This window comes from Nyctereutes procyonoides, unplaced genomic scaffold (genome assembly GCF_905146905.1).
Source record: "Nyctereutes procyonoides isolate TBG_1078 unplaced genomic scaffold, NYPRO_anot_genome, whole genome shotgun sequence".
Classification (NCBI taxonomy): Eukaryota; Metazoa; Chordata; class Mammalia; order Carnivora; family Canidae; genus Nyctereutes; species Nyctereutes procyonoides.
Window position 1 is genome coordinate 13,517,515 of NW_026575160.1, and position 9,311 is coordinate 13,526,825.

General features: G+C 40.3%; 1 long non-coding RNA gene across 1 annotated transcript; it reads left to right on the forward strand.

The window, feature by feature from the left end:
• Positions 1-1,431: 1,431 nt before the first annotated feature.
• On the forward strand, positions 1,432-2,442 carry LOC129502923 (uncharacterized). The gene is made up of 3 exons (XR_008663074.1): positions 1,432-1,564; positions 1,748-1,913; positions 2,261-2,442. It is a non-coding gene; the product is annotated as an uncharacterized LOC129502923 (long non-coding RNA).
• Positions 2,443-9,311: the final 6,869 nt, after the last annotated feature.

A 9,311-nucleotide genomic window follows, 5' to 3' on the forward strand; every position in this document is an offset into this window, starting at 1 on the left:
CAATAAAAAATAAATTTATAAAAAAAATCTGCCTTCTGTTCAGGTCATGATCTCAGGGTCCTTGGACTGAGCCCCACGTTGGGCTGTCTGCTCAGCAGGGAGTCTGTTTCTCCCTCTCCCTCTCCCTTTGTGTGCTTGCTCTCAATCTCTCTCTCTCTCTCCCAAATAAATACATAAAATCTTAAAAAGAAAGAGAGATAGCTACTGTAATGATTTTGATATATTTCTGATATGTCTTTTTGTTTTTTCTTTAATGCAAACAGACTGAAAAAATAACCATCAGGATTATATTATTTATAAAATTTTACATGCTACTTTTTCCACTTACTACAATTAGGGCATTTTTTTAATGTTAATAAATACTTACTGAAAGCATAAATATCTAATGGCTACATCATAATTTATTCAACTTTTCCCTTGTCGAACATTTAGGTTGCTTTCATTTTTCCTTGCTTATAAATAATAAACATTCTTGAACATAAATACATGTTAACAGCTCTGACAAATTACTCCAGGTACTCATTCTTGGTTACTCTCCTTAACTTCAGAGAGGCCTATGGAGACATAAAGTATGCCTGAGATCTTGAATATACCAATGTAGAAAAAAGATGTTATAGAAGGGTTATGTGTAGATAAGCATTTTCTAGAGGTGAGCTGTTTGCTTTTGGTTTTGTTTTGTAAACTTTCTATAATAAAGCAGTTTGGGTTTTGTTGTCAAAGTTATTCTGATGGCACTTTCCTCAATGCTTAGAATGTTAATAAGAATTTTTAACTCAGGGACACCTGGGTGGCTTAGCGGTTGAGCGTCTGCTTTTGGCTCAGTGTGTGATCCTGGGATCCGGGATCAAGTCCCACATCGGGCTCCCTGTGAGGAGCCTGCTTCTCCCTCTGCCTATGTCTCTGTGTCTCTCATGAATAGATAAATAAATCTTTTTTTAAAAAAAGAATTTCTAACTCAAAAGAAGCAAATCATTTCATCTGGTTTGGGTAAGTGAATTATTTGCAGGTAGAAAAGCCATCATTCCACCTGCCTTGTCTCAAGAAACTTCTCGGGGAGAGTATTGGAAAAATAATATTATTTTGTAATAAACCCAATAAGGCAATGGGTTTGTAATAAAGAGCTCATTTGATAGATACCTTGTTCATGTTCCTAGTATAATAAAAAAAAGTTTGTTGAATGGATGAATGAATAAATTCGTGAAGAATCCTTTAGGCTGCAAGGCTTACAAATGTATAGTACTATGACCCAGACTCAGTGGTGTGCTGGTGCCAGCTCCTATTGGCTCATATTTCTTTCCAACTCTGTGTTCAGTGACTTGGCATTAGTGGGAAACCACCAGCCATAGTGGGAATATTTAAACCACAGAAGTCAGCAGATGCTACCCATCAGGGCTTTTTTTGTTTTCTGGGAGAGCTGGTTGTTAAACATTAGCAGCACACCACTATCCGGGCTTATTAGAAAATTCATAAGTGAGAAGAAATTCTGCGAATCCGGGAGAAGAAAGAGGGAATTGTATTAAGAACATCAATTTGAACACTCTTCTCCTCAGTCTGGAGTCATTAGGTATGTTGTTCTTTTACTGAGTTATTTCAGAGTCTGGGGAGACTTTGTTAAGATAGTTGAGATATTTAGATGGTCAGGGGGTGAGGGCAGTTGAAGCATAAAGGTTGTTTGGGGCAGGACAAAAGAATGATAAATAGCTCAGGGGCACTGTCAGTCTCAGCTGAGATCAAGTTTCCTTTCCAGCCCTACAGCATTAATGGCACCCATAATTCAAGCAGGGAATGTTGGTGGACACCCATCCGCAAAGCACATGGTGAAGTATCGTTTGCATGCAAGGACAAGAAAATGGGCATATTCAAGCTGGAAAGAAATGTTACACAACATCTGGTCCAATCCCTTCCTTTCCCTGGTGAGGAAAAAGGAGACCTGAAAGCGTAAAGGGAATTTCCCAATGCCATGGGGCTGATTAATTAATTAAAGTGGTTTTTAAACTTTTATTTATTTTTATCTTTTAAGTTTATTCATTTCTATATATTTATTTGAGAGAGAGAGCACAAGCATGAGAGAGGAAGAGAGCACAAGCAGGGCGAAGGGGTTGAGGGAGAAGCAGGCTCCCCTCAAAGCAGGGAGCCCAATGCCAGACTCGATTCCAGGACCCTGAGATCATGACCTGAGCCGAAGGCAGATGCTTAACCGACTGAGCCACCCATTCACCCTATTTTTATTTTTAAAATTATTTATTTATTTTTTTTACAGCACTGATTTATAATAAGGAGCTGGATCAGCCTGCCTGGTGTGACTGTCAGCTTGCCACTTCCTTGCTATTTGACATTGGACAGGTTACTTAACCTCTGTGTGTTTTCTCAGCTATAAAATGAGGATGTTGTAGGGATTAAATAATACATGTAAAGAGCGTACAAGTAGTAAATTCTCAATAAATATTAATAACACAGAGCCTTTGTGAAAATACTGGTTACTTTTATGGCCAGAGAGAGAAAGAGGGAGAACATTCAGGAAAGAAAGATATAGTAACATATTGAAAACTAGCATACCACTACTAATGCATAATATATTAATTCAATATATTAATATATTGAAAAGCAGCAGAGACATTAGCAAGACATTAACATTTTGAAATCTCCCAGCTAAAAATTTCCCCCAAATCAGATTGTGCAGATGTTCTAGTGAATGATTCACCAATAGGATTAGTTATTCCATTCTTTTTTCTTTTTGAACTTGCAAGGATTTCTAGCTGGGTGAGGGGCCCAGTAATCTCTAGGCAGTTCCAGACTGACCTCTGCTCCCTCAGAACTTTTCCTGGAGAATGTTTAAAGAAGCCTCTCCTTGCGCTAGCTGGGGGTAGGTCACATGCCCCTTAATGTTGACAGTGGCTGTATCTGGGGTCGCATCTTCCCTCAAAAGCCTCTGCCACCAACAGTAAGGGTCCAGACTCTGGACACACATGGTTTGCCCAGCATCAGGGAGGTGCTGCATGGAGGGCTTGCGGGAAGTCCAGGAGCTGGGAGGAGGTTAGGCTGGGCCCCTCCTCACTTCACCTTCTCCTTTCCTGTGCAGAGACAACACTCAGGATTTGTTCAGCCAGCTGGGAGGATGTGCCATGCAGGGTACAGGGGCTGACTCTGACCTCTGGGGCCCCTTTCCTCGCTCTACCACTTAATCTCTCCTTTTCCATGGGCAAAACACTTAACTTCACTGGTCCTCCATTTCTCATCTGTGAAACGGGAGTGACAATTTTATGCGCTACGTAGCGTGGTGGAGAGGCTCAACTCAAGCAACAAACAAAAAGCATTGAGGACACCACCTGGTGCACAATGAGCGCAAGATTTTACGTTTTGTTTTGATTTTATTCCTTAGATTTTTAAAAAATATATTTTATTTATTTATGAGAGAGGACGAGCAGGGGGATAGGGGAGAGGGAGAAGCAGACTCCCCACTGAGCAAGGATCCCCACGTGGAACTTCAACCCTGGACCCTGAGGTCATAACCTGAGTCGAAGGCAGACGCTTAACCGACTGAACTACTCAGGTGCCCCTATTCATTAGATTTTTATTGTGATAAGATATATATTACAATCTACGATTTTAACCACTTAAAAATACACAATTCAGTAGCATCAGGTACATTCACACTGTTGTACAGCCACGACCCCAACCAATTCCAAAAGTGTTTCATCACCCCAAACTAAATCTCTGTATCCCCACCATCTTCTCTCCTCTACCTCTGCTAACCTCTCTTCTATTTCCTGTCTCTATTAATTAGACTATTCAAGGTACAACATATCAGCAGAGTGATGTATAATTGTCCTTTTGTGTCTGGCGTATTTCACTTAGTATAATGTCTTTGAAGTTCATCCATGCTGTACCTGGGGCCCAAATTTCATTCCTTTTTAAAGCTGAGTAACATTACATTATGTGCATACCACTTTTTGTTTATCCATTCATCTGTCAATGGATATTTGGGTTGCGTTCACCTTTTGGCTATTGTGAATAATGCTCATATGAGTACTGGTGTATAAATATCTGTTTGAGTCCCTGCTTTCAGTTTTTTAGTGTATATACCCAGAAGTAGCATTGCTGTATCATATGGAAATTCCATGTTTAATTTTTTGAGAAACCAGTATACTGTTTTCTACCACAGGGACTCCATTTTACATTCCCACTAACAGTGCCCAAAAATTTCAGTTTGTCTACATCTCCACCAACACTTGTTTTCTTTTTCTTTCTTTCTTTCTTTCTTTCTTTCTTTCTTTCTTTCTTTCTTTCCTTTCTTTCTTTCTTTCTTTCTTTCTTTCTTTCTTTCTTTCTTCTTCTTCTTTCTTTTCTTTCTTTCTTCTTTCTTTTCTTTCTTTCTTCTTTCTTTCTTTCTTTCTTTCTTTCTTTCTTTCTTTCTTTCTTTCTTTCTTTCTTTCTTCTTTCTTTCTTATCCTAATGAGTGTGAGTGGTATCTCTTTATGGTTTGGATTGTATTTCTCTAATGTTTAGTGATGTTGAGCATCTTTTCCTGTGCTTATAGTATATATTTTTTGGAGAAAAGTCTATTCAAGTCCTTTGCTCAGTTTTATAAAAAAAAATATTTTTAAGTAATCTCTACACCCACCGTGGGGCTCGAACTCATGACACCAAGATCCAGAGTTGTATGCTCTTCTGACTGAGCCAGCTATGCCCCCCCTTTGCTCATTTTTAAATTGGGTTTTTGTTGTTGTTGCTGAGCTGTAGAAGTTCTTTAAATATTCTGGGTACTCATCCCTTATAAATATATGGTTGCAAATGTTTTCTCCTGTTCTGTGGGTTGCCTTTTCATTTGCTTGGCAAAGTCCTTTGATGAATAGAAGTTATAAATTTTAATTAGTCCACCGTATCTATTTTTTCCTTTTGTTGTTTATACTTTTGGTGTCATATCCAAGGAATCATTGTCAAATCTAATGTCATGCCCCTCTGTTTCTTCTAAGAAGAGTTTTTACCTGTTTATGCCTCTGATCTATTTTGAGTTAGTTTTTGTATATGGTGTTGTATAACCATTTAACTTCATTGTTTTACTTGTGGGTATCCAGCACTGTTCGTTGAACACACTGTCCTTTCCCCATTGAATGATCTGTCACCCCTGTTGAAGATTGTTTGACCACATAGGAGAAGGTTTATTTCTGGGCTCCTTATTCTATGTCATTGGTCCATACATCTGTCTTTATGTCAGTGCCACACTGTTTTGATTGCTGCTGTTTTGTAAAAAGTATTGAAATCAGGAAGTGTGAGCTTCTAACTCTGTTCTTTTTCAAAATTGTTTCAGATATTCAGGGTCCTTTGAGATTCCATGTGAATTTTGGGATGAATTTTTTATTTCTACCAAAAAAAAGTTGGCATTTTGAAAAGATTGCCTGTAACCTGCAGATTGCTCTAGGTAGAACTGAGATCTTAACAATATGGAGTCTTCCAATCCATGAACGTGAAATGTCTTTGCATTTACTTGTGTCTTCTTTGATTTCTTTCAGCAGTGTTTTGTAGTTTCCAGTGTACAGATCTTTTGTCTTCTTTGTTAAGTTTGTTTCTACTTTATGATAGTTTATTTTTAACACTAAAAGAGTGCTTTATTATGTCTGGCCTTATATCAAAAACATTACAAAAACATTACCTCTTTTAAACCTCATAACTCAGTATTCTGCAGAGGAGGGAAACTGAGACAGGGCACCAAAACAAAGTTGATGGTAGAAGGTGAACAAAATAGTGTGATGAATAATATTATAAAAGAAATACATTTGTTGATATATATGAGTATTTATGTATGTGGGCAATCTATGCAGGCAAGATAAGCAAAGTAAACAGGTATGTGTGTGAGTACGCGTGTGTGTCAATGATTTTTATGCCCACTTTTTTTAGGGTGGTTAGAGATGTGGCACCTACCAGGGTAATGTGAATTTATATGTATTTTCCTATAATGTATATTATTTTTGCTTAGGTTGATGGTAGGACACCAGCTTCAATAACATACTCTGAGAGGACTAAGCTCTTCCCCTAAGATACCAAATCCAGCATTGTCTGACCCTGGCATCTCTGGGATCATGGTCATTAATCAAAAAAAAAAAAATCTCACTCGCCAAACTAGCTACTGAATGACTTCCAAGCAGTAATGGAAACCATTCATTCATACATGAATGCATGCATAAATACATTCGACATGTATCTATCAGACATTTTGCCAGGTAAAGTATAGCAATGATGTCTAAGGCCAGTCTCAAGGAATAAGTAGAAGTTTATCAGTTGGATAAGGGAGGTGTATCAATCTGGGTCCAACTAGAAGACTAAAAATACACTGTAATTTGAACAGGGGAAGCTTAAAATGAAGAATTATTGATGATAACAGGGATTGGAATAACAAGGTACTGACTAGTATGAAGTAAAGAGATTACTAAGGATCACAAAAGCAGCAGATATAAACAGCTACTCACTCCAGGGCTGAAATCCAGATCTTGTGGGAGGCACGTGGCCTCAGCTTGCTGACTGGCAGTGAGGGTGCTGTGCTATCAATGGATTTTGATGGGCATTTGCCATCTGGAACTTGCCAGCAACACTACTCCCACTCTGAGTGTCCTGGGAAAGTTGTTCACAATAAAGCATCTGTTGGGAGGTGCTCTGCTACAGAACTGTTGGAAATGGAGGCATGCCAGCAGAAGCTACTAGCCGCTAGATCCTGGCACTGGGGAAGCCTGTGAACAAGCATGTGGGAACCAGAGTGGGAACCCCTCTTCCTCCTGCTGTGTCTCTCCAGCACCCTCTACTGATAAAGCTTAACACTGTGCCAGCTGGCAAAAAAAGAAAAAAATAAAGGGCTCAGATCCATTTTCATAGGGAAGACAAAAAGGATGAATTTGGAGTCAAGAGGCAATACATTGATAACCAGCACAAGAGAGGAGAGAATCCCAAGTGGAGGGAATGCCACGTTCAAGGCCAGGGAGGCCTGAGAGAGTTTGCCATGTTCTGGGAGCAGCAGTGTTTAATTTTAGTGATCAGAACAGTGTCCCCCACATCTATCTACACATCTATGTCTGACCTCACAGTGTGTTTTTCTGGCTGTCAGTGATGGTGGTTTTACAACCTTGCATATAAAACCTCAACACAATCAGGCTTAATAACTATTCATGGATTGATTGGTTAATTTTTACGACACCGAGAATTTTTCCATTTGACAAGTTCCATAGTAGCCATAGCCATCAGGGCGCAGTACCTGTGTTTTTAGAAATATGGGGTCCAAAAAAAAAAAAAAAAGAAATATGGGGTCCAGAACGTGGGAGGTGATTCTTTTCTATTACATCTAGAGTATTGTGTCCATTCAAAATCCCTTACCTAATAAAGGTTACTGGAAGCCAAACAGCAGCAACAAAATTTGAAGTGTCCAGGATGGTCAAGTGTTTGAAAATCTTATTGTGTTAGAAACAATTGCATTCTGTTTGCCTCAGGCCTTCTGGCCACTCCCCTCCCTATTTTCCCTCTTCTATGCCCACCCCCCACATGCTGCTTCCCATTCTCTCTCTCTCTCTCTCTCTCTCTCTTTTTAAAGATTGTATTTATTCATGGGAGACAGAGAGAGAGGCAGAGACATAGGCAGAGGGAGAAGCAGGCTCCCTGCAGGGTGCCTGATGCGAGAGTCCATCCCAGGACCCTGAGATCATGACCTGAGCTGAAGGCAGATGCTTAACCACTGAGCCACCCAGGTATCCCATCTCTCTCTCTCTTTTTCTGAGTGAGAGAGCACACATGGGGGCAGAGGAAGAAGAGAGAAAAAAGCAGGCTCTCTGCTGAGCCTGACCTGGGGCTTGATCTCGTAACTCTGAGATTGTGACCTGAGCAGAAATCAAGAGTCAGACATTTCGCCAACTGAGCACCCAGGAGCCCCTGCTTCCCATTCTCTTGTCATGCTATATGCATCCACTGCCTGGCTTCATCCACACCCAAGTCCTCAAGGACCGCTCATCGGCCTATGACTCACAAATCCATATCTCTAGCTCAGATCTCTTTTGTAACTTCTGATACCACTTGCCCAACTACTTCACTTGGACTGACACCAACACAACAGACTCAACATGTACAAAGCTGCACTCATCAGCAACTTGCTCCACACCTGGTTTTTCTTGTCTGTTGTCTGTCTCTCACAGTTTCACTATCCAATCAGGCCAGGAAAATGGGCATGAGTTTCCCTCTCCCATATTTTCATATTTGAGTCTTACTGTCTCAGTACCTTTGGCATCTCTCCAGTGAGCCCACTTCTTGCCATTCCCACTGCTACTACTTGAGGTAAGGCCATGGGCGTCTCTCCCCTGGGGCTCATGTTGGCCTCCTCAGGGATGCCCTGTCTCTAGTTCTCTCTCTCTCAAACCACTTTTGCACAGAGCAGTCAAAGATATATATATATATTTTAAAAATTTATTTATTTCTGTTAGAGAGAGCAGGAATAGGAGGGGCAGAGGGAGAGGGAGATAGAATCTCAAGCAGCCTCCATGCTGAGTACAGAGCCCCATGCAGAGCTCAATCTCATGACTCTGAGATCATGCTCTGAGCTGAAACCAAGAGTAAGACACTCAACTGATTGGGTCACCCAGGCACCCCAAAGACATCTTTATAAAACTGAAATAAAATTGTATAATTCCCCTGGGAAAAACTGTTTGGCATGTCCACAATGTCCTTGTGATCTGGTGTTGGCTTGCCTCTCCAGTTATCTCTCATTGCACTCCCACTCCGTGCCCCCTCTTCAAGAAACTTTCCAGCATTGCCATTGGACTTCTGCATCTATCTTCCAATGCTTAGACACCCTGTCCCCGCTCTCTGCTCATCCAGTGCTGCCATCTCCTTTGAGGGTCCACTTCAGACTCTCCAACTCTTCCCTTCTATTCTATAAACTCTTCGAAGGTAGAAACCATAAATTACTCATTTTTGCACCCCAAGCACTCAGGATGCTGCTTAAAACTGAGTAGACAGAATGAAATTCACTTGAAATTTTTTTTTCTCTTAGTCTGGCAAATAAATAATATGACAAACAGGAGGGAGAGGAACATATGAATGCTGACTTTGAACAATTCAAATGCTACTGCAGAGTAAAAGGAATTCTGTGTTCTTCACAAAACCATAGAAACAAAGATAATAGGTGGGTTTTCAAGGAGATAAATTTGAAGTCTGTATAAAGGAGATTATCGTAATTGAACCTACTGAAAAATGGCATGGATTATCTTGAAAAGCCACTGAGTGCCTCTACTGGAAATGGTCAAGAGTAGGACCTCCGTGTCCACTTCTCAACAATTCTT